A 24304-nucleotide genomic window follows, 5' to 3' on the forward strand; every position below is an offset into this window, starting at 1 on the left:
AGCATGCACACGTGCATGCAGCCTACACGACTGAGCAGCGTGCATGCGTGCGTGCAGCATACACGACTGAGCAGCATGCATGCGTGCGTGCAGCCTACACGACTGAGCAGCATGCACGCGTGCGTGCAGCCTACACGACTGAGCAGCGTGCACGCGTGCGTGCAGCATACCCGACTGAGCAGCGTGCATACGTGCATGCAGTAGCCGTTGGCTGCATGGACCACATCTTCTTTATCCGTGCATTGGTCAACGGACATTTGTTTTCATGTCTTGATAGTCCGTCCATTATGATGCTCCAGGAATCAGCTGACAATTTAATTTTCCATGTAGAAGAGATAATCCATATCTCTGACAAAGGACTTGTGTCCAGAATACATCAGGAACATCTACAAATCAGCATGGAAAAGATAAACCACCGGCCCTGCATGGTAGAGCCAAGCTCAGAACCCACGTCCCACAGATGTCAAGGAGGAAATTTCCAGAAGCTTCTGCGCTCACAGCTAGCTTCCCCACCGCTGCCCCAGAGTCCCCCGCCCCCACCCCCTGGCCAAGGCACGCATGGCCGTTCCTCAGGGTAGACTTGGGGAAGTATCAGGGGAGGCGTCCTTGGTCAGAGAAGCCTTCCAGGCGGCGCCAGACTTGCCACCAGGTGTCCAGTGCTGACAGTGAGGAGGCCACCGGGCTGCTGCCCACCCTCAGGTGGGAAGAGAGGCCCCTAAGAGTGCAAGCTGGTCTCCTTAAGAAGCATGCTGGCAGAGTGGAGGGGGCACCAGGCCAGGGGTCAGAGCCTTCAGTTCCAGGCTTCACGCCCTGCAGACTGGCTGGGAGGCCTTGGGCCCCCTCTCTACGACCTTGGTCTTTACGCCTGTCCAAAGCTCTGATGTACGGAGCGCTGTCCAGCGCTGACTCGGTGAGGCCAGGCCAGGCCCACCCCTCCTGCTGCCCCAGCAACGACGCCCCAGCGCCCCCAGCCTCGGGGACTCCCTGACTCCAAACAGCCCACGGCTGGGGTGGGGCTGAGTCTGACAGCCAGCCAGCCCCAGCACAGGCCTGAATCACCCAGCCCGACTCTGGCCCTCTGCCCTGAGCTCTGGGTGCCAGCTCGGCCTGGCAGGGCGGGCCCCTCGTTCCAAGCCACTGCTCTGCTTGAGTGCCTGCTTCCTGCCCCACGTCCGCTGAGCCCACGTGTGGCCCCCTTCCTCCCGACGTTCACAGGGCTGGTCCCCAAAGGCCAGCCCTACCCCCAGCGGCTACCCGCAGCACAAGCCCCTGGGTGCTGGCTGGGAGGAGAGAGATGGGGGGGTAGTGGGGATCCAGTCTAAAGGGGGGCACAGCCCATCCTCAGAGGGACCCCGAGAATGAGCAGGGCGGCAAACTGCTCCCTCTCTGATGATGAGGCACAGCCCTGCCCTCTGGAAGCTTCCCTGCTGATGGGAAGGAGCAGCCCTGACCACACAGGCCCCCTCGTCCAACGGGGGAAACGCTGCTCCTGCCTACAGGAGCTGGGGATTAGGCAATGCCCAACTCCCTCTTTTTCAAAGCTTCTGATTTCACAGGCAGGAGAGGGACAGCCCCTGTCCTGGGGGAATCTCCCGTCTCACAGAGGCAGCGCCCTCAGGAAGCCGTCTCCTGCCCGTCTGCAGGACCTGCTCTGTCTTTAGGGCCACTCGTACGCCGCACATGTGCTCGGCCCTGCCCTCGAGTCTCATCAGCGTCTAGGAGCAAGGCCAGCCAAGGACTGACCCCCTTGTTTGACGAATGGGGAAACTGAGGCCCAGAAGTGGAGGGAGCAAGGCCGAGGCCACATGGGAGGCAGGGCTGGAGCCAAGTTCACCCCCGGAGGCAAGGAGGCGGCGGGGACAGGACGGATGACTCAGGGAGCTGGTTCCTGTGCCCTCGTCCTGGGAGGCCAGGCCGCTGGACGCCCTCTGCCCCACTGGCCCTGCCGCGGCCTGACTCGGGGCGGCCCAGAGCCAGCCTTCCTCAACCCTGTTTGGAAAACACGTTCTATCTCAGGGAGGCCTGCTGCCTGCCAGGCCTTCACGAGCCCGGTTCACGGGTCTGGTGCCGGGAGCCTGGGGCACACGTTCTGTGTGACCAGGGACGAGGCCCTGCTGGGGCGCAGCCCAGGCCCGGGCCCTTCTCTGAAAGTCACAGCTGCTGGAGGCTGGAAATCCCCGACGACTAGAGCCAGAGGGACCCCAGGGCTGAGCTGACCCAAGCGCTGCCTGTTTCAGAAGGGAACAGGGAGGACCAGAGACGGGCGGTGACTTTCCTCAGGTCACACAGCACACCAGCGGCAGAGCTTGGACCTGCCGCTGACTCCTTGCCCTTGGCCGTGGCCTTGCCTGGGGGCAGCTGGGAGGCTCTTTGTCTCAAGCTGTCCTTGTGAGGACGACTCAGGGGTCAGAAAGAGGGTCGATACTGAGGGTTTTCAGGGGTTGCCTTGGGGCTGGACGCCCACTCCCAGCTCAGCCCCCGAGCCTCCCCTGAGGAGGCCAACCCAGGTCCTTGGCGCGGTAGGAATTCACCAAGGAGGGGGTCGCACGGCTTGGGGGGTCACCTCACTCCTCCGCCCATCCCGGCGCAGTCAACCGGCAGGACGCCCCGAGCAGGGGAAGGGCTCGGCCGAGAAGGCTGGGGGAGAAGAGACTTGCTGCTTATTGAGCGCCTCCTGTATGCCCGCCCAGAGAAAACGCTTGAGCGTGATGTCCTTCGAGCCTCCTGCCGTTGTGAGGTGGGCATCTTTATGAGAGGAAACAGGGGTTCGAAGATGTTGAGACACTTTGCCCAAGGCAGTTGGATAGCCAGCCCGGCTCCGTCTGCTTCTGAAGCCCACGCTTTATTTCTCCATCCTACCGATGCCTCCAGAAGGGCCTCAGGGGACACCCGCCTCCTCTGGGGAGTGTCCAGAGCCTCCTGGAAACCTCCCCTGCTGACTTGGTCCTGCGGGGGCTGGGCTCTCCCCGGGACTCAGAGCTGGCCTTGCTGACTCCCACCCCTAGACATAGCCTTGCTCATGGGGTTCCCCAGGCTTCTGGGGAAGGAACAGTGAGAGCAGCCAGACCTGGCCTTGGCGTGTGCATATCCCCCTGGCATCACGGGCCAGCGCAGAGCAGCAGGAGATGCCCAGGGACCTAGCTGAAGAGGGTTCACGAACCAGACTCAAATTTGCACAGCTCTAAGGCTGAGAGCAGAGGCTTGGGTTCCAGCAGAACTCTGCCATAGGCTGCTGTGTGACCTTGGACGTGTTGCTGGCCCTCTCTGAGCAACGGCCGGGAGCTGGTCACTGATGTTCTGTGATGCAGGAGTCTAGTTCCTTTCAAAGGTTCAGACCATTGGTCAGAAAGAGAGCCAGGCCAGGACAGGCTTTGAGCTTCTGGGCTGTCCCTCTCTGCCAGCACTCCGCCAAGGTCATTTCTCACTAGCAACAGCATCACTACTACCAGAGTAGAGGCGGGCTTGCTGAGACCTCATTTGCAGAAAGACACGGCAGGCTTCCATTTCTTGTGTTAGAGCTCAGGGGTGTGATGGAGGCCGTCTCTGCACTCAGTGATGCCAAGTGAGGAACCTGAAACTGGCCACGGTGGGAATATTTATGCCGTGGAAATGGGTAGTCCACAGATGAGTGGCTTTTGCTTGTTTGCATGTCTGTCTGGTTGTTTTGGAAAACCAGCGGTTAAGCATTTGCTGGCACACCACTGGTTGTATGGATAAGTCACGTTTTTCTAGAAATGTGTCCATTTCATCTTAGCGTTCACACGTGTAAGCACATTTTTCTTTTCATTTAAATTTATTAACTAAAGAGCAAATCAATCAGACTTCATCTAAATTTTAAAGTTTTGTGATTCAAAAGGCAATATCAAGAGAGTGAAAAGACAATCCTCAGAATGGGAGAAAATATTTGCAAATCATATTCCTGATAAAGGTCTAATAGTCAAACTATATGAAGAGCTTGCACAACTCAACATTAAACGGAAACTCCAGCTACAACATGGACAAAGGGTTTGAGTAGACAGTTCTCCAAAGAAGAGACACAAGTGGTCAATAGCACACAAAAGGTGCTCAATGTCATTGGTGTGTGTGTGTGCGCACGTGCACACGCGTGCGTAGTCACTCAGTCGTGTCCAACTCATTGTGACCCCCTGGACTGCAGCCTGTCAGGCTCCTCTGTCCATGGATTGTCCAGGCATGAATACTGGAGTGGGTTGCCGAGCCCTCCTCCAAGGGATCTTCCCAACCCAGGGATTGAATCCAGGTCTCCCGCATTGCAGGTGGATTCTTTACCATCTGAACCACCAGAGAAGCCCAAGAATACTAGTATGAGGTGCCTATCCCTTCTCCAGGGAAACTTCCCGACCCAGGAATCAAACCAGGGTCTCCTGCATTGCAGCTAATTCTTTACCAGCTGAGCTACACGGCAAGCCCCGTTGGCTGTAGGGAAACAAATTAAAACCACAAGGAGATGTCATCCCACACCCATTAAGATGCTACTATCAAACAACAGACGATGACAAGTGTTGGCGAGGATGCGGAGGAACTGGAACCCCCGGACAAAGCTGGCAGGGCGCTCCATCGCGGGTATGGTGTGTACCATATACAATGGTATAGCTGCTCAGAAATGCAGACTGGGGCAGCCCTGTGACAGTCTGAGAGTGCTTTCGCCTCTCAGGAAGAGGAGATGAGGAAGGAGGTGTGAGAGGAGGGGACTGTGACCCTGGGGACTTTCACTGACAAGGAGTCAGGTACTTCTCTGGAGAGCTGGGCTCTGGTGTGCTTGCCTGTAGGCATGTGAAGGTCGGCCTCACAGACGCGGCTCCCAGAAACCCCGTGAGACACAGTGCCCCTTCCCGCGGGGATTCAAAGGCCGGCTGTGTCCCCTAAGAGGATGGCGGTGTCCCCGCCCTGGGCACCAGGGTGGCTTCCTCGGATTTTCTGGGCACATCTTCATTCTTTCCTGGGCCTGCTCATTAGGTCCCTTTGTTCATGCCTCTCTCTTTTTTTCCAATGAGTCTTTTTAAATGATTTTTAAATTTTTAATTTTGTATTGGATTTAGTTGCTTTACACTGTTGAGTTAGTTTCTGCTGTACAGCTAAGGGAATCAGCTATACGTGTACATATATCCTCTCTGTCATCACAGAACATAAAGTTCCCTGTGATACATAGTAAGATCTCAGTAGTTAGCTATTTTATACAGAGTGAAGTAAGTCAGAAAGAGAAAAACAAGTGTTATATATTAACTCATACCTGTGGAATCTAGAAAAATGCTCCAATATATCTTAACCGAAATTTATCAATTAACTTTTTTCACACAGAGACTTTTTTGATTTTTTTAAGAATTGTGTTATATGTTTTTTAACAACTCTCATTTTTACATTGACTTCTCTTTTCTTTGGGTCAATCTTACTTTTCTAATCTCTCAAGCTGAGTTCTTAATTCATTGATTTCTTATCTTTCTTGTTTTCTTCCACAAACATTTAAGACTATGTATTTTGTTTTAAGAACCATCTTTAGCTGAGTCCTAAGTTTTCATATGTTGTCTTTTTATTATTGCTCAGTTCAGTTCATAATTTCCATCCAAGTCTCACTTGATCAATGAGTTCGTTAGAAGACTTTTAAAAAATTTCAGACACATGGAATTTTCTTATTGTCCTGACTCAGTTCTAAGTTCATTGCATCAGAGTCAGACGATGTGGTCGGGATGATACAATTTATTTCGATTTTGTTGAGACTTGCTTCATGGCCAATATGCATCATTAGTTTTCACAGATGCTCCCTGTGCCTGAGTGTGTGTTTGTCCATAGCCGATGCACACTTGCACCTACGTTGATTGGATAGAGTTTGTTATCTGTGCTTGTCAAATCTATTGGCTCCTGATTTTTTGTCTGTTTCATCAGTTAGAGAGATGAGTCAAAGTTTCCCACTCGAGTGTCCAGTTGTCAGAGCTCAACACACCTTGTGCGTGCTAAGTTGCTTCAGTCGTGTTCAGCTCTTTGTGACCCCGTGGACTGTAGGCCCCCAGGCTCCTCTGTCCATGGGATTCTCCAGGCAAAAATACTGGAGTGGGTTGCCATTCCCTTCTCCAGAGGAATTTCCCAATCCAGGGATCAAACCCGAGTCTCCCAACTGAGCTACCAGGGAAGCCCTATTGCATTTATACATTAATGTGTAATTACGTATTATTATATACAATATTCGGAGAAGGAAATGGCACCCCACTCCAGTACTCTTGCCTGGCAAATCCCATGGACGGAGGAGCCTGTTAGGCTGCAGTCCATGGGGTCGCAAAGAGTCAGACATGACTGAGAAACTTCACTTTCACTTTTCACTTTCATGCATTGGAGAAGGAAATGGCAACCCACTCCAGTGTTCTTGCCTGGAGAATCCCAGGGACGGGGGAGCCTGGTGGGCTACCGTCTATGGGGTTGCACAGAGTCAGACACGACTGAAGTGACTTAGCAGTAGCATATACAATATTATATATCTTGTAGCTCAGGTGGTAAAGAATCTGCCCGCAATGCAGGAGACCCAGGTTTGATTCTTGGTTTGGGAAGATCCCGTGAAGAAGGAAATGGCAACCCACTCCAGTCTTCTTGCCTGGAGAATCCCGTGGATGGAGGAGCCTGGCAGGGTACAGTCCACGGGGTCCCAAGAGTCGGACACGACTGAGCGACTAACCCAACACCCAATATATACATACATTATATATAACATCTTGATGAAATAAAAATTCATATTCTAAAGCAAGTCAAGGAAATATTAAACATAAAAATCTTCTCTGCCCTTTGGCCTCCTCTCTGTCCTCTGCTGTGCTTTGTATATCTGCATTATGCCTTGACCAAACCTCCTCCCCAGCAGAAATACCTGCTCGACCGTGAAGAACAACATCCTCCTAGCACTAACAAGCCTCCTTAAAGGACAACATTCTTTCTGACTCTTGTGAGGGGTCGTGATGACACCCCATACTTGTAGATCTGGCTTGTGTGAGTTACCTGCGTCCTTGTACAGTCCTCTGTCTCAAAAGCAAATGCACCAGAGCTCTGGCCTCTCAGGGCCGACCAGCTCTTCAGAGTTTCCAGGTTGTAATCCTCAACGTGGCTTGAATAAAATTTCCCATTTCTTTCTCAGACGGATTGATTTTTTAATCTATTGATAGACACTGTTCTGCTCACTGCTGCTGCGCTGAAGAGTTGTTCAGCTGCGCACGCCTCTGTACGCGCTTTTTCATGTTCGCGTCTGTGATGGTCTACCACGGGCTATGGAAGATCATTCCCGTGCTGCATGGACGGATTTTTTCCTTTGATAGTATACATCTGTATATAATTTATAAACATAATTACATTTTTGTTTCCTAATAATGTTTTATCCACAATTAACAATGCTACGCCAGCTTCCTTTGTGTTGGCTTTCCTTCAGGTACATCTTTTACCATTCTTTTACTTTTCAAACTTTCTGTGATTTAGTGTCTTGGGAGTTTCTTTAATGCAAAGGTGTGTTTGTTTTTACCCGTTCTGACAGTGCTTGTCTTTAGATACTGCAGTCCATTTCTAATCGTTGTCATTGCTGACTCATTATTTTGTTCATCAAATATTCAGGTACCTACAATGTGCCTAGGTGTTAGGTTCTAGGTGCTAGGCTTGGACAGTGAACCAGCAGGCGGGAATCCACGGCCTGCAGAGTCAGAGTCTTGTTGGGGAAACAGACAATAAACAAATGACTCACACGTGCATTGTCCGTGGATGAGAAGTCCAGGCAGTTTATACAGATACTCTCCCCTCAAGGAGGTGAGCTTCCCAGGTGGCTCAGCGGTAAAGGATCTACCTGCCAATGAAGGAGACACGGGAGACACGGGTTCGATCCCTAGGACAGGAAGATCCCCTGGAGTAGGAAATGGCAACCCTCTCCAATATTCTTGCCTGGAAATTTCCAGAGGAGCCTGGCAGGCTACAGTCCACAGGGCTGTAGAGTCGGACACGACTGAGCAACTGCTTACACTCTGACAAGCAGGGAGAGCTTAAGCGTCAGCCCCACATAATGACTTCCTTCCGAGGCGTAGAAGATGGAAACAGGGGAAAGGTGATTTTAGAGCACTCTGCTGATATCCTAGGGCAACCCTAACAAAATACCACAAACTGAGAGGCTTGAACAGCAGAGATTTGTTGTCTCGAGTTTGGGAAGCTGGAAGTCCACAGCTAAGACATCAGTAGGGTTGGTTGCTTCTGAGGGTTGTGAGCAAAAGGTCTTTTCCAGGCTCTTCCGTGTGGCTTGCTAATGGCCGTGCTCATGCTCGCATGCTGATCTTCAGTGTGGACGTCTGTCTCCAAACTGCCCTTTATTATTAGGTCACTGTCACACTGGATTAGGGCTCACCCTGCTGAACACATTCTAACCTGGCTGCCTCTGTAAAGACCCTATCTCTAGACAAGGCTGTTACTGAAAGGTCTGCGTGGGGGCGTCTGGCTGCTGGCCGCTCAAAGTCAGTAAACAGGTCAGGTTGGTAGAAAGGAAAGTTTGGTTTATTTCAGATGCTGGCAAAGGTGGGAGGAGGGTGGTGGACATCTGTCCCAAGGCCGACTCTGCGTCCTCCCTACCTGCCGAGCAAGCAGGGGGTGGGAACTTTTACAAAGTGGGGAGGGGGTTACATGCGGAAACAACACAGCCGTCTCTAACAGTCATCTGCAGACTGGTGCTCAGCGGTCTGACTAGCGTCCTCTTGATTGTTTTAGGTACAGTTAATCTTCGGCTCTGGGCGCGCTTGCTCCCATTTCTTTGCAGCCAGCTCTCAGAATTGTGGCAGCGCCTGGCTACACTCTGGCCGTCACGTGGTTACCTTCTCCACTGGGTGTTTTGGTATCGATAAGGCAGCTCACAGCATACGGCTCAGAACACTGTCTACAGCCCTTGAGGAAGAACTGAAGGTCCTCGACTATGTTTAATGACTACGCTCTTATTATTTAGTCTCTTTAGACTGTTTTCTTCTGTCTCAGCATTTCTCGCTGCTCTGATTAAACGTATTCTGCGACTAACGTTCCCCGCAGGCTACAGGCTGGCAGAGGATATGGCGGGGTCGGGGGCAAGGGCTGTGGGGTCCCGCTGCGTTTGAAGACTGCACTCTGAGGTTCAGAGGGCTGGGACCTCAGCACGTGAATCTGGGTGGGGAAACATTTCAGCCCATAACAGGTGGAGAAACGAACCCACATACAGTGGGTCAACCAGCTGATCGGGACTAGCATCAACAGCGATGAGACGTGCTGATCGATGCCACAGAGCAGGGCAAGGCTGCTGCCTTATACAAGGGCCAGGAAGCCCCTCTAGTAGAGTGATACTCGAGCCGGGAATCGAAGGAAGTGAGAGAACAAGCAAGGGGTGTGTCTGGGGCATCCAAGTGCCAGGAAGGGCAACAGGAGGTGCAAAGCCCAAGACAGGGGCTTGGTTACCACGTTCAAGAACCTGCCAGGAGACCAGCATGACGGGGGAGGAGGAAAAGGACAAGGTACTTGGAAATGGGGGCAGAAAGGTAGACAGTAGAACTGTGTTGACCTTGAGACCAAAGGAATGGTTCAGATGAGGAATCATTGGAAGAATTTAAACAGAATCCCTCTGGAGGCTTTTCTGACCAAGGCGGGAAGCAGAGACCAGCTGGAGGTGGTGTGAACAATCCCAGCCAGAGACAAGCAGGACTGGGAAAAGCGGGCAGATTGAAACTATGGTTTTGGAGGCAGATCCGACAGGGTTCACTGATGGATCAAATGTAGGGTGTGAGAGAAAGGCAGGAGCCAAAAACGACTCCCAGTTTGGGGTGTAAGTAACCGGAAGCACGGCTCTGGGGGAGGCGCGGGTTTGCAGAGCTGCAAAGCGGGAGGGTGGTCTCCCGGGTGTTGACACTGCGGCGCCTATTAGACCCTCAAGAGGCGATGGGTGGGAGGGGCCGGGCCGCCCCGCTGGAGTTCAAAGGGGAGGGCTGCGCTGGAGATTTGAATATGCGAGCTGGTGGGCAGTTTTGAAGCCTGAAGACTGGGTGAGAGCTCCTAGGGAGTGTCGGGAAGAGAGGGACAAGGCGCGGGGGGCTTCCCAGGCGGCTCAGTGAGTAAAGCGCCTGCCTGCCATGCAGGAGACACTGGAGACGCGCGTTTGATCCCCGGGTCAGGAAGATCCCCTGGAGGACAGCATGGCAACCCACTCCGGTATTCTTGCCTGGAGAATCCCATGGACAGAGGAGCCTGGCGGGCTACTGTCCAAGGGGTCGCACAGGGTTGAACATGACTGAAGCGATGAGCAGGAGGCCCAAGGGCCACATCCTGGAGCCCTCCATGGTGAGAGGCCAGGGAGAGGAGAGGCGCTGAGAACGAGCGACCAGGGAGGCGGGGGGAACCGAGGAAGAGTGGGCATGTCTCAGAGGAGAAAGGCTCTCCAGAGGGGCACGGTCCGCTGCGGAGCGCGGCAGAGGAGTCTCAGAGAGGGAAGGAAGACGGACGCTGAGCAAGCCTCCTGACCTCTACCAAGCCACGGCACAATCAGAAAGCACTGATACTTGTGCGATCCGCAGGGACACAGACACGCCTGTCAAGGAAGCAGGCGGTCAGCTTGGGTCCTCTGGCCGCCCAGGGGCCTGCCCAGCGCCTCACGAGTGGAGAGGACCCACATCTGGGCCCCTGAGACCTTTCCATGCTCGGGACTTCAGCTGGAAAACTGGACAGCTGGACTCGTCGACAGGGAGGTCGTTGTACTCTTGGCCCGAGCTGGGACGGCGGGTCATGGGAACAAGCATCTGATCGCAGTGTTTTGGGAAGATGTGGGAGGCAAGGTATGGAGACTGCACACAGCCACCTCTGCAGAGCTCTGCTGAAATGGAAACAAGAGAAGTGGGCAGTGGCTAGAAGCATCTGGATTTACTTCAGCCATCTCACTTTGGGCTCTCTATTTTCTTGATTTAAAAAAAATTTTTTTTTTCTTTTCTTTTGGATCGAGTGTTCTCCTCATGATTTTGTCCCCCTCTCTTTCTTTAAATGTTATGTCCTCTATTTCTGTTCTTCAGTAGTTAAAAGCTTAAAAGCAGAGGTCAGCAAACATTTTCTAGAAAGTGCCTCATAGTAAATACTTTAGGATTTGTGAGCCATACTGTTCCTGTAGCAGCCACTCACAAAAACAGCCATAGAGCGCACGTCAAGGAATGGCCACGGCCACATGTCAATAAAGCTTTATTTGTAAAGCACGCACCAGTCCTAAATTGGCGAAAGAGCCATATTTTGCAGGCTTCTGTCTTAAAGTACGTGTAATAAGTCACTACATTTACTCTCCTCCAGACCATGCTGCAGCCTTCCCTGCAGCGCAGCCAGGCGCTCAGGCGTGTCCGACTCTGTGACCCCATGAACCGCAGCACGCCAGGCCTCCCTGTCCATCACCAACTCCCGCAGTTTACCCAAATTCATGTCCATTGAGTCGGTGATGCCATCCAACCATCTCATCCTCTGTCACATCCCCTTCTACTCTCAACTTCAGTCTTTCCCAGCATCAGGGTCTTTTCAAATGAGTCAGCTCTTCGCATCAGGTGGCCAAAGTACTGGAGCTTCAGCATCAGTCCTTCCAATGACCACCCAGGGCTGATCTCCTTTAGGATGGACTGGTTGGATCTCCGTGCAGTCCAAGGGACTCTCAAGAGTCTTCTCCAACACCACAGTTCAAAAGCACCAATTCTTTGGTGCTCAGCTTTCTTTATAGTCCAACTCTCACATCCATACATGACCACTGGAAAAACCATAGCCTTGACTAGACGGACCTTTGTTGACAAAGTAATGTCTCTGCTTTTTAATATGCTGTCTAGGTTGGTCATAACTTTCCTTCCAAGGAGTAAGCATCTTTTAATTTCATGGCTGCAGTCACCATCTGCAGTGATTTTGGAGCCCAGAAAAATAAAGTCTGACACTGTTTCCACTGTTTCCCCATCTATTTCCCATGAAGTGATGGGACCGGATGCCATGATATTTGTTTTCTGAATGTTGAGCTTTAAGCCAACTTTTTCACTCTCTTCTTTCACTTTCATCAAGAGGCTTTTTAGTTGTTCTTCACTTTCTGCCATAAGGGTGGTGTCATCTGCATAACTGAAGTTATTGATATTTCTCCCAGCAATCTTGATTTCAGCTTGTGCTTCTTCTAGCCCAGGGTTTCTCATGATGTACTCTGCATATAAGTTTAATAAGCAGGGTAACAATATACAGCCTTGACATACTCCTTTTCCTATTTGGAACCAGTCTGTTGTTCCATGTCCAGTTCTAACTATTGCTTCCTGACCTGCATATAGGTTTCTCAAGAGGCAGGTCAGGTGGTCTGGTATTCCCATCTCTTTCAGAATTTTCCACAGTTTATTGTGATCCACACAGTCAAAGGCTTTGGCATAGTCAATAAAGCAAAAATACATGTTTTTCTGGAACTCTTTTGCTTTTTCCATGATCCAGTGGATGTTGGCAATTTGATCTCTGGTTCCTCTGCCTTTTCTAAAACCAGCTTGAACATCTGGAAGTTCATGGTTCACGTACTGCTGAAGCCTGGCTTGGAGAATTTTGAGCATTACTTTGCTAGCGTGTGAGATGAGTGCAATTGTGTGGTAGTTTGAACACTCTTTGGCTTTGCCTTTCTTAGGGATTAGAATGAAAACTGACCTTTGCCAGTTCTGTGGCCACTGCTGAGTTTTCCAAATTTGCTGGCATATTGAGTGCAGCACTTTCACAGCATCATCTTCCAGGATTTGAAATAGCTCAACTGGAATTCCATCACCTCCACTAGCTTTGTTCGAAGTGATGCTTCCTAAGGCCCACTTGACTTCACATTCCAGGATGTCTGGCTCTAGGTGAGTGATCACACCATCGTGATTATCTGGGTCATGAAGATCTTTTTTATACAGTTCTTCTGTGTATTCTTGCCACCTCTTCTTAATATCTTCTGCTTCTGTTAGGTCCCTATCATTTCTGTCCTTCATTGAGCCTATTTTTGCATGAAATGTTCCCTTGGTATCTCTGATTTTCTTGAAGAGATCTCTAGTCTTTCCCATTCTATTGTTTTCCTCTATTTCTTTGCACTGATCACTGAGGAAGGCTTTCTTATCTCTCCTTTCTATTCTTTGGAACTCTGCATTCAAACGGGTATATCATTCTTTTTCTCCTTTGCTTTTCGATTCTCTTCTTTTCTCAGCTATTTGTAAGGCCTCCTCAGGCATCCATTTTGCTTTTTTGCATTTCTTTTTCTTGGGGATGGTCTTGATCCCTGTCTCCTGTACAGTGTCATGAACCTCCATCCATAGTTCATCAGGCACTCTGTCTATCAGATCTAGTCCCTTAAGTCTATTTGTCACTTCCAGTGTATAATCATTAGGGATTTGATTTAGGTCATACCTGAATGGTCTAGTGGTTTTCCCTACTTTCTTTGATCTAAGTCTGAATTTGGCAATAAGGAGTTCATGATCTGAGCCACAGTCAGCTCCTGGTCTTGTTTTTGCTGACTGTATAGAGCTTCTCCATCTTTGGCTGCAAAGAATATAATCAATCTGATTTCGGTGTTGACCATCTGGTGATGTCCTTGTGTACAGTCTTCTCTTGTGTTGTTGGAAGAGGGCGTTTGCTATGACCAGTGCATTTTCTTGGCAGAACTCTATTAGCCTTTACCCTGCTTCATTCCGTACGCCAAGGCCAAACTTGCCTGTTACTCCAGGTGTTTCTTGACTTCCTATTTTTGCATTCCAGTCTCTTATAATGAAAAGGACATCTTTTTGGGGTGTTAATTCTAGAAGGTCTTGTAGGTCTTCATAGAACTGTTCAACTTCAGCTTCTTCATCATTACTGTGTCATTACTTCACTAATTTTCTTTTCAACTGCGTCTGATCTACTCTCAACCATTGTATTTTCTATTTTGATTTTATATATTTCATCTCTACAAAGTTCAATAGACTTGGATTACCACGATATTGAATGATTGCCTTGGAAATGAACAGAGATCATTCTGTCGTTTTTGAGATTGCACCCAACTACTGCATTTCGGACTCTTTTGTTGACCATGATGGCCACTGCATTTCTTCTAAGGGATTCCTGCTCACAGTAGTAGATATAATGGTCATTGGAGTTAAATTCACCCTTTCCAGTCCATCTTAGTTCACTGATTCCTAAAATGCCAAGGTTCACTCTTGCCATCTCCTGTTTGAGCACTTCCAATTTTCCTTGATTCATGGAGCTAGCATTTCAGGTTCCTATGCATATTGCTCTTTACAGCAGCGGACCTTGCTTACATCACCAGTCCCATCCACAACTGGGTGTTGTTTTTGCTTTGGCTCCATCTCTTCATTCTTTCTGGAGTTATTTCTCCACTGACCTCAAGCAGTATATTGGGTACCTACCAACCTGGGGAGTTCATCTTTCAGTGTCCTATCTTTTTGCCTTTTCATACTGTTCATGGGATTGTCAAGGCAAGAATACTGAAGTGGTTTGCCATTCCCTTCTCCAGTGGACCACATTCTGTCCGACCTCTCCACCATGACCTGCCTGTCTTGGGTGGCCCTACATGGCATGGCTCATACACTGCAGCCTTAGAAAGCTTTAAATCTAATCACCCCTCTTCACTTACCATGCTACTGGTATTTTTACTCTAGTGATTTTTTTAATATATACTCTCAAAAAAAGACATTACCCCCACTAAGTACAGATTTGGTATTTAGTTCAATTTAGTCACATGTTTGGCATATATATTATTCACATTTCCTTTTTTTTTTATGGTTATGTGTCTTTATATTAAAAAAAAAAGTCAAGCATTCACAATTAAGTATGCCAAATGTAGTCTGGGGACTAGATTTAGCTTCTAGCTTGAAACAATTTTAAAAATAGACAAAATGGCTGAAAAACAAACCATAGTTTTCGGACATTGGGTATTAGTTGCCACAGGAAGTGATCTCTGAGAAACAGGAAGAAACAAAGTAAATCCTATGATTACCCAAGTTCAGTGCCTAGAGAGTTTCCAGCCATAATACAAAGTGGGAGTGGGGGCCCAAGAGTTACTCAATAGTCTCCTTGAGTTGAGAGAAGAAAACAGGAGAACAGGGTAGCCAAGGCAAGTCCAGTTCACAGGTCAAGTTCCAAGAAGAGAAGTGTAGAGTGAATGTGCTGGAAATTTGCAGAGGATACTCCTTGAGTCTTCAGCTGAGTAAGCATTGGCAAGGCTGGGAGAAAATGCCCAAAAGCTAATCATGAGGGGCCACACAGAGCTGGGAATAGTTTGTATTTCAATAGCCAGAGTGAGTATATGGCAAAACCAATACACTATTGTAAAGTTAAATAAAATAAAATTTAAAAAAAAAAGAAAATCCTTTAGGCTAATTTTCTCCCACTACGGGGCCGAGTACACTTTTGATACTCTATTGACGGCTGAGTACTCCAACTCACAAGTGAGTCCACAAGGACTTCTCACTCTGGCTATTATTCACATTTCCAATGGGTCTCAGGCTTTCCTGTTAAAATCATTTTCTTTCTTTTTGAAGCACATTGTTGACGATTTCCTCCACTGTGCTTCATTCCGAGCTAATCTCTAATGTGTCTCATTCGGAGCTAATCTGCAGCTTTTCTTGGTCGAGACTGCTTGACTCCCCCTCGCGCCTCAGAAATAGTTCACTAAGTATCCAGTTCTGATCAACAGCTATTTTTCTCAGCACTTTGAAGGCACCATTCTACTGCCTCAGTCTGGTGAAAAGTCAGTTATCAGCCTAACTGGTACTCCTTTGTAGGTAATCTGACTTTTCTAATCACTTTAAGGTCTTCTCTTTACACTTGATATTCTGAAATCTCCACATAACTGCCAAGGTGTATTTGCATTTTGTTTCCTGTTGAGTTTCTGAATTTGAGGATTCATGTCTCATTAATTCTGGAAAATTCTCAGTCATTATCCTTTTAAAAAATGTTTCTCTTTTTTCTCCCTATTGTCGTTATCTAGAATTCTCAGTTTGTTTTAGATCTTTTCATGTCATTCTCTTAACCTCCCTTTCATAATTTCTTTTGCCTTTCTGTGCTGCAGTCTGGAGATTTATTCAGCAATCTTTCAGTTCACTAATTTTCTTTTCAGCTGTGTCTGATCTACTCTCAACCATTGTATTTTCTATTTGGACTTTATATATTTCATCTCTGCAAAGTTCAATGCAGGGGACATGGGTTCAATCCCTGGTCCAGGAAGATTCCACATGCCATGGAGCAACTAAGCCTGTGGGCCACGGCTGCAGAAGCCCACACCCTGAGAGAACCCAAGCGTCACAGCAGGAGAAGCCGCCACAGTGCGAAGCACGTGCCCCACAAAACAGCCCCCGCTCACCACAGCTAGAGAAAGCCCACACAGCGGCCAAGACCCAGCACGCCAGAGATGAAGAAATAAACCTTAAAAAACGCACAGCAAAGACCCAGCACAGCCTCAGATAAATAAATAAACCCTAAAAAAAAACAAAACCGTGTTCAGTTCAGTTCAGTTGCTCAGTCGTGTCCGACTCTTTGCAACCCCATGAATCGCAGCACGCCAGGCCTCCCTGTCCATCACCAACTCCCGGAGTTCACAGAGACTCATGTCCATCGAGTCAGTGATGCCATCCAGCCATCTCATCCTCTGTCGTCCCCGTCTCCTCCTGCCCCCAATCCCTCCCAGCATCAGAGTCTTTTCCAATGAGTCAACTCTTCGAATGAGGTGCCCAAAGTACTGGAGTTTCAGCTTTAGCATCATTCCTTCCAAAGAACACCCAGGGCTGATCTCCTTCAGGATGGACTGGTTGGATCTCCTTGCAGTCCAAGGGACACTCAAGAGTTACATCCATACAAACTGCTGATACACACAACCCAGAGGAATCTCAAATACATCATGCTAAGTAGAAAGAGCCAGACACGAAAGGTGACCTGGTATATGATTCCATGTCTATGACGTCCTGAAAAAGGCTAGAGGGACAGAAAACAGGTCCGTGCTCTCCAGGGGCTGAAGATGAGAAAAGAGGTTAAAGGAAGACACTGGGAAATTTGAGGGGAGAGGAAATTCCTCTAAATCTCGACTGTGGTGATGCGTACACAACTCTGTGCTTTGTCAAAACTCAAGGAACTTCATATTTAAAAAGGTGGATGTTACTGTATGTAAATCTGGCCTGGACTTGATGACCAGCAAAGCTCCAGTTCACAGGACTCTTTCAGGGGAGCTGCCAGCTCAGGGCTCACAAACCTCTCCTGACTTGTGCACACATTCTTTTCTATTTATTATTTTTTAATTTTTAAAACTTGTTTGTCTAGTTTTTGCTTTGGAGCGCTTCTGATTTCTTGCTAGCTCAGTCATGCATTTTAAAACATTCTTTTAGGGGATTTCCCTGGTGGTCCAGTGGCTAACACGCCACACTCCCAATACAGGTGCCGGGTTTGAATGCTGGTCAGAGAACTGGATTCCACATGTTACGACTAAGAGCTCATGTGACGCCACAAAGGATTCTAAAGATTGAAGACCCCGAGGCCCACAACGAAGACCCAGTGGCAGCCAAATAAATGAATAAATCTTAAACAAAATATAGTCCACATTCTTTCAGATCTTCTGTCCAGAGGACCAGCCCAGTGAGGGAGATGCCGTATTCATCCTCAAAGGGCTGCTAGTCCGATGGAGGAGGAGAGAGCCAGCCAACAGGGAAGACCTCCTCCCAAGCTCTGTCCTCGGATCGCAGCTCCTCCAGGCGATTCGGGGCTTCCTGGACCTCCTCCCAAGCTCTGTCCTCGGATCGCAGCTCCTCCAGGCGATTCGGGGCTTCCTGGACCTCCTCCCAAGCTCTGTCCTCGGATCGCAGCTCCTCCAGGCGACTCGGGGCTTCCTGGACCTCCTCCCAAGCTCTGCCCTCGGATCGCAGCTCCTCCAGGCGACTCGGGGCTTCCTGGACCTCCTCCCAAGCTCTGTCCTCGGATCGCAGCTCCTCCAGGCGACTCGGGGCTTCCTGGACCTGTGAGATCACATAACCTTTTCGTGATGACAGTGATGGCTATGATTAACTGGCAAAAAAAAAACAAATTGTGATGCGTAGCAGGCAGCTGGCTGGGTTCACGGGCAGGGAGGTGGCGCTGCGTGACCCACGGCACTGCACTGAGTGCCAGCAGGGCAGGCCGGAGGGGCAGGTGGCCCAACAGGACTCCACAGAGAGGTCTGGAGAGGGGCGGGCGGGCATCGAGGTAGAGAACGCCGGGGAGGGGCCTGACTCAGCTGGAGTCAGTGGCCGGTGCTCCTTCCACCAGGGGAAGAAATGCCCGCAGCATCGATCTCACTGGCAACTCTTAGTGCCAAGTGCTCACCAGGGCCAGACATGGAGCTATCCATTCGCCAGCATGAGTGCCTGGAATTCTCTGCCGCTCTTTCAGTAGCACCCGTCTTACGTGGTGGCTTGAAGGATCCAGTTACCTGCACTTGTAAAGCGCTTGGCACTGGGGCTGTGACTCAGTGAATGCTGGCCTTCTTGTCAGCACCCCCATTAAACAGATGAGGGAGCCGAGGCCCAGCACTGTTAAGGGACTTGCCCATGGCCAAACAGCTACTAGGTTGCAGAGCTGGGTGTGCCTGGCTCTAAGGCCTCACAGGATAGCCCTCCTGGAGCAAGTCACAGCTAGACAGAATTCCTTCGGCATCAAAGGGGGGCTACCACTAAAATATTCCAAAGAGGGCAGAGGTTCCCCTGGACCTTCTCCACCCAGCTCTTTGCATCTCTACGCTGTCCTCAGTGCCAACCACCCATCCCCGTCCTGCATTTTGCTTCCCAGCTCTAAACACCTCCTCCAGGGAGCCTTCCTCGATCCCCCACCTTCCTGGTCTCAAAGCACAGAATGGACTCCACGCTTTTTGCTGCTGTTGGTCAGTCACTCAGTCGTGTCCAACACTTTGCGACCCCAAGCCTGCCTGTCCATCGCCAACTCCCGGAGTTTACTCAAACTCATGTCCATCCAGTCGGTGATGCCATCCAACCATCTCACCCTCTGTCATCCCCTTCTCTTCCCGCCTTCTATCTTTCCCAGCATCAGGGTCTTTTCTAATGAGTCAGCTCTTTGCATCAGGTGGCCAAAGTATTGGAGCTTCAGCATCAGTCCTTCCAATGAATATTCAGGGTTGATCTCCTTTAGGATGGACTGGTTGGATCTCCTTACAGTCCAAGGGACTCTCAGGAGTCTTCTCTAACACCACAGTTCACAAGCGTCAATTCTTTGGGGTTCAGCCTTCTTTTAATGAGGGTCTATTTGATACCAGGCACTGCCTGAGGCTCTGGGGATGTGGCAATGAAAGAGGTAGCCAAGTCCCTGCCCTCGTGGGTCTGACATTCTAATGGAGAGAAGGAAAAATAAACAAGTTTTAGGACAGTTAAGGTAATTGCAGGCTGTGATTAGGCCTATGAAGGATTCAAATAGGAAATGTTTCTTTTTTTATTTATTTATTTTAATTGGAGGATAATTACTTTACAATAGTGTATTGGTTTTCCCATACATTCACATGAATCAGCCACGGGTGTACATGTGTCCCCCATCCTGAACTCCCTCCCACCTCCCTCCCCATCCCATCCCTAGGGTCATCCCAGTGCACCAGTCCTGAGCACCCCGTCTCATGCATTGAACCTGGACTGGCGATCTGTTTCACATATGGTAATATACATGTTTCAGTGCTATTCTCTCAGATCATCCCACTCTCGCCTTCTCCCACAGAGTCCAAAAGTCTGTTCTTTACATCTGTGTCTCTTTCGCTGTCCTGAATGTAGGGTCATGGTTACCATCTTTCTAAATTCTATACATATGCGTTAGTATACTGTATTGGTGTTTTTCTTTCTGACTTACTTCACTCTGTATAGGAAATGTTTCTTACACAAGGAAACATTTAAGCTGAAGCCTCAGGTATAAGAAGGCCCAGATATTGTCAGGAATAGAGTACTCCAGGCAGCAGAAAGGGCTTATGCAAAGGCCCTGGGGTAGAAAACAGCCCAGAGGGTTTAGGAGACCAGAAGGAGAGGTCTGTGGCTGGAAGATGAGGGAGGGGAGGGGCAAGTAGAAGATGGACGTGACAGGCAGGGGCCGGGTCACGCCAGGGCCCCTGTGGCTTTGACTCTGAACATGGTGGAAATCACTGCGGGGTTCTGAGTGGAGGATGCCAGGCAGGGGGTGGGTTCCAAAGAGGCAGGATAGGAAAAGGGAGGATGCAGGGGTCCAGGTGGGGCTGATGGGGCCTGGATCAGGGCAGGGGCAGGGAGGCGGTGGGAGGACCCAGGGCTCCCTCCTCTCTCTCTCTGCTGACCCTTCGTGACACCCATCCCTCCTCTGGGTTTATTTCCCAATTGCAAGCTTCCTGCTTCCAGGAAGCCCTCCCTAATTCTCACTCCCCCACTTGTATCTGAAAGGGCCCTTCCCCGTCCACGTCACTGGCTGGATCACCGTCTTGGAGCTGCGCACACCCTCCTCGCCCAGGGCCACCCCCTACATCTGTGGGGTCAACAGCTTTAGCTCAGGGTGGAGCCCAAGACTGGAGACAATTCCTGAGACTCGAGCTTAGAACCAACCGTCTCCAGAGGACATCTGCTTTCCCATTCCTCTTAATACCCTCCCCCTGCAGCTCTGGATCCGAAGGGCTTAGGAATGGACTCGCAGAGGATGGAGCCTCCCACGCCGATGCCCACCTAGCCCCCTCCCCATCCACCCCCACCCCCAGTGCCGATCCTGACAGCCCTCCCTCCAAACCCTCACTCTCATCTTTCCCTGCCTCCTTCATTCTCCCAGGAGACACTTACCGGGTACCTACTGTGTGCCTGGTTCTGAGCCGGCCCCCGGATCAAAGGGAACCGGGGCACAGCCAGGCCGCACGGTCGGGGAGGCGATGGGCGAGCTGGTAACAGCGATGGTAATGATGGGCGGCAGTGGGGATGGTCAGCCCAGCTTGTTGGGGCCTCACTGTGTGCCCAGCACGGCGCTAAGCACTCAGAGTGCATTAACTCATCTAATTCTCATAATAGCCCGATGAGGTAACAGTAATTATTTTAATAAGGGGTAACACTTAATACTTATTAAGTGCCAGACACTGTTCTAAATGCTTTGCGGGTGTTAGCCCATTCAAGGTGGTACTATTATTACCCATATTTTACAAGTGAGGAAACTGAGGCACAGAGATGTTTAATAACTTGCCAAGGTCACACGGCCAGTTTTTGGCATAGCCAAATGCATTTGCAATGGTGGCTGAAGGCAGGCTGTGCTGTGGAACACAGAGGAGAAAGGAGTCCCTTCCTTCTGGGCAGATCAAGGAAGACTTCAAAGAGGAAGTGACTTTTAAGTCTTATGGGATTAGCAGGGTTTTGCCAGGTGGGTGGGAGGGAAAGGGCATTCCAGGCAGGTCAGTGGAGCAAAGGCCGGAAGGATGTTTAGGGCTGAGCCATAGGTCAGCTTGGCTAGAGGGTCAGGCGGGGATGCTTGGATTCGAGAGACGGGGAGAAGCCAGGAGGCAAAGGGCCCTGGGAGTCAGGCTGAGAGGCTTGGACTGATTCTGGGGGCAACAGGAAGCTACCGTTCCCTCCTCTCTCTCCCGACCTGCTAACACTAACTTCTGACCCTTCCGGATGCAGAAGAGATAAACCTTCCTTAAATGCGGCACACTCAGCACCCTCACCCACCCCCACCCCGGTCTTATTACACTCCGAAAGCGCCCGTGGTGGCCTCAGACCACCACACCGCCACCTCTAACGCTGTGTGGGTTTCACCCTTCCAGCCCACTTCCCTGTGCCTTGTCCCCCACCCAGATGCTCTCCTTCTCGCATCCATCCGGCCACAGCCTGTTCCTCCCCTGGGTCTGGCTGAGGAAAGCCCTCCTGGATCACTCTAAGCCACGCGAGTTTCCATCTTAATTCTTCCCGCTTGCACATCACTGGGCTTCCTCATCGCGGCTGGAACTATGGACTCTCAGCTTGCTTCTTACCAGCCCTGTCTCTTCAGCTGGAATGTGAGATCCTGAGGGGTCGAGATCATGCCCTATAGTTCAGTGTGAAAGGTGGGCACTGCCTTCTGAACACTGTGCTGGGCGGCATGACTGTGAGGCTGTGCTTCGTGCTCAGCTGTGCCTTCGGCCATCCTGCAGTTTGAGGGAACCGAGGCCCAGGGGGATGAAGGTACTCCTCTGCACTCGCCGTAAGCCTGACTCCAAACTCCGTGTAAGGAGCGTTTTCTCATACTCCACCTGCGTCCAACCCTCCCAGGTGGAGGCCCAGCAGATGCTCAGAAGGGTATCAGAGAAGGACCCAAGCCTGGTCCCCTTCCGCGCTGGGTCCTGCTTCAGCCCTGTTCTCGCTTCCTCCCCGCTTCAGAGGAGATGGGATCCCGCAGGACTGCTGGCTGCCCTCCGAGTTACTGCCACGGGCACTGGCTGACAACCCTGCGGTCTGGGTGGCCCCCAAGCCCCCAGGAGCTGGAGGCTGAGTCTCACAGGTTCTGAGTTCCTTTATCAGATGCTGGCCTGGGCTCATTCTGAAAGGCTGTGGGCAGGAGCCTGAACTGAGCCCCAAAGGACCCAGCAGGGTGACAGGCGAGAGCCCACATCACTTGCAGCCAGGCGATCCTAACCGAGTCACAGCAGCTCAGTGGGAAAGAACCCGCTGCCAGTGCAGGAGACCCGGGGTGATCCCTGGGTCTGGAGGATCCCCTGCAGGAGTAAATAGCTACCCACTCCAGTATTCTTGCCTGGACAATCCCACGCACAGGGGAGCCGGTGTGGCTACAGCCCATGGGGACGCAACTAGTTGGACACAACTGAGCAATTGAGCCACAATGATGCTCGCTGTTGGCATGCATCGGGCACCTCCTGTGTGCCAGGCACCGGCTGTGCTAAGCCCCTCACAGGAATTCCTCATTCCTCCTCCCAACAGCCTCGAGAAGTTAGTAACATGACCAAGTCCACTGCACAGGTGAGGACGCTTCGCGCATTTATTCCACCATCCGGTCACCCACTGAGCACCCACTACACGCCAGGCATGGAACTCAGAACTGGAGTAAAAAAAATGTGCAAGATGCACCCAGCCCCGCTCTGCAGAGCATGCGGCCTGAAGGGGGTCTGGCGTAAGGCCGTGGGCATAAACCCTCCTGGGGGGCAGGAGGGGCAGAGGCCTCACTAACTGCTAAGGGTGAGGAAGGGGAAATAACTCCACAGGTCCTGAACGTAGCACCGGGCACCACCATGAGCGTGAGCTCGTGCATCCCAGAGAAGATGCCCCGAGAGCAGGTGGACACGCGCCCTGGGAGCTGCGATCACCGAGGGGTGGCTGGGGCTTGCTGAGTGTCCCATCCCGGCAGCCTGCAAGGGCGAGGAGAGGAGGTGCCAGTCGAAGCAGCAGGAAGGAGACCAGGAAACTGCCACGCTCCCCAGCCCAGGGAGGGCGCAGCGCATGGAGTCAAAGCCACCGTGCAGTCAAGGGCTTACCTGAGGCTTTGGCAGCAAGGGCTTCCTCAGAAGGGGCTCTTCTGGGGGCACCAAGGGCTGACAGTGGGGATGGAGCTGGCCAGGAGAGGAGCCAGAGTGGAGGGGGCTTGGGGACCATGTTTCCCAAACAGGGCTTCCCTGGTGGCTCAGCTGGTAAGGAATCCGCCTGCAATGCGGGAGACCCCGGTTCAATTCCTGGGTTGGGAAGATCCCCTGGAGGAGGGGATCAGTCCAGTCGCTCAGTCGTGTCCGACTCTCTGCGACCCCATGTACTGCAGCAAGCCAGGCCTCCCTGTCCATGACCAACCCCTGGAGCTTGCTCAAGCCCATGTCCATAGAGTCGGTGATGCCGCCCAGCCATCTCCTCCTCTGCCGCCCCTTCTCCTCCCGCCTCCAATACTCTCACCCCCTCCAGTATTCTGGCCTGGAGAATCCCATGGGAATCTGGTCGCAAAGAGTCAGACACGACTGAGTGACTTTCACTCGCTACTTGCTTGCTTCCCAAACCGAAGCTCCTCTGGGTCTGGGGACTGAGGGGACTGAGTCACGGAGGGACAGAGACTGCCCAGGGCTCTGGCCTCACTGGCGGATGGGGACACTGAGGCCCAGAGGGCAAGGAGTGCTCCAGGGCCACGTGGGGCGGCCCTGCGCCACTGTGGGCCGCTCCTGAGTCACGGCCCCCGCGGGTGCTGCGGCTTCCTCCTGGGGCCCGTCATGTCCTCGTGACAGGTCTCCCGGCCGCCGGGCAGGTACCCATGGGCTTGTTGCCGAGGCCCCAGCAGGCAGGCGGGGGTGAGGCTGCAGAGACCAGCCATGGCCTTGGCCTCTGGCCAGCCCCCTGCTCCGGCT

The 24304-nt window shown here is 51.2% G+C and overlaps 1 protein-coding gene across 1 annotated transcript in view; it reads right to left on the reverse strand.

Moving 5' to 3' along the window:
• PADI6 (peptidyl arginine deiminase 6) overlaps nt 1–23723 on the reverse strand; it is a 207547-nt gene extending 183824 nt beyond the window's left edge. The window contains exon 1 of the mRNA XM_055574328.1: nt 23719–23723. The gene's annotated coding sequence lies outside the window, so the exon portion shown is untranslated. The remainder of the gene's footprint in view (nt 1–23718) is intronic.
• Nucleotides 23724–24304: the final 581 nt, after the last annotated feature.

This window comes from Bubalus kerabau, chromosome 3, assembly GCF_029407905.1.
Source record: "Bubalus kerabau isolate K-KA32 ecotype Philippines breed swamp buffalo chromosome 3, PCC_UOA_SB_1v2, whole genome shotgun sequence".
Taxonomy (NCBI): Eukaryota; Metazoa; Chordata; class Mammalia; order Artiodactyla; family Bovidae; genus Bubalus; species Bubalus kerabau.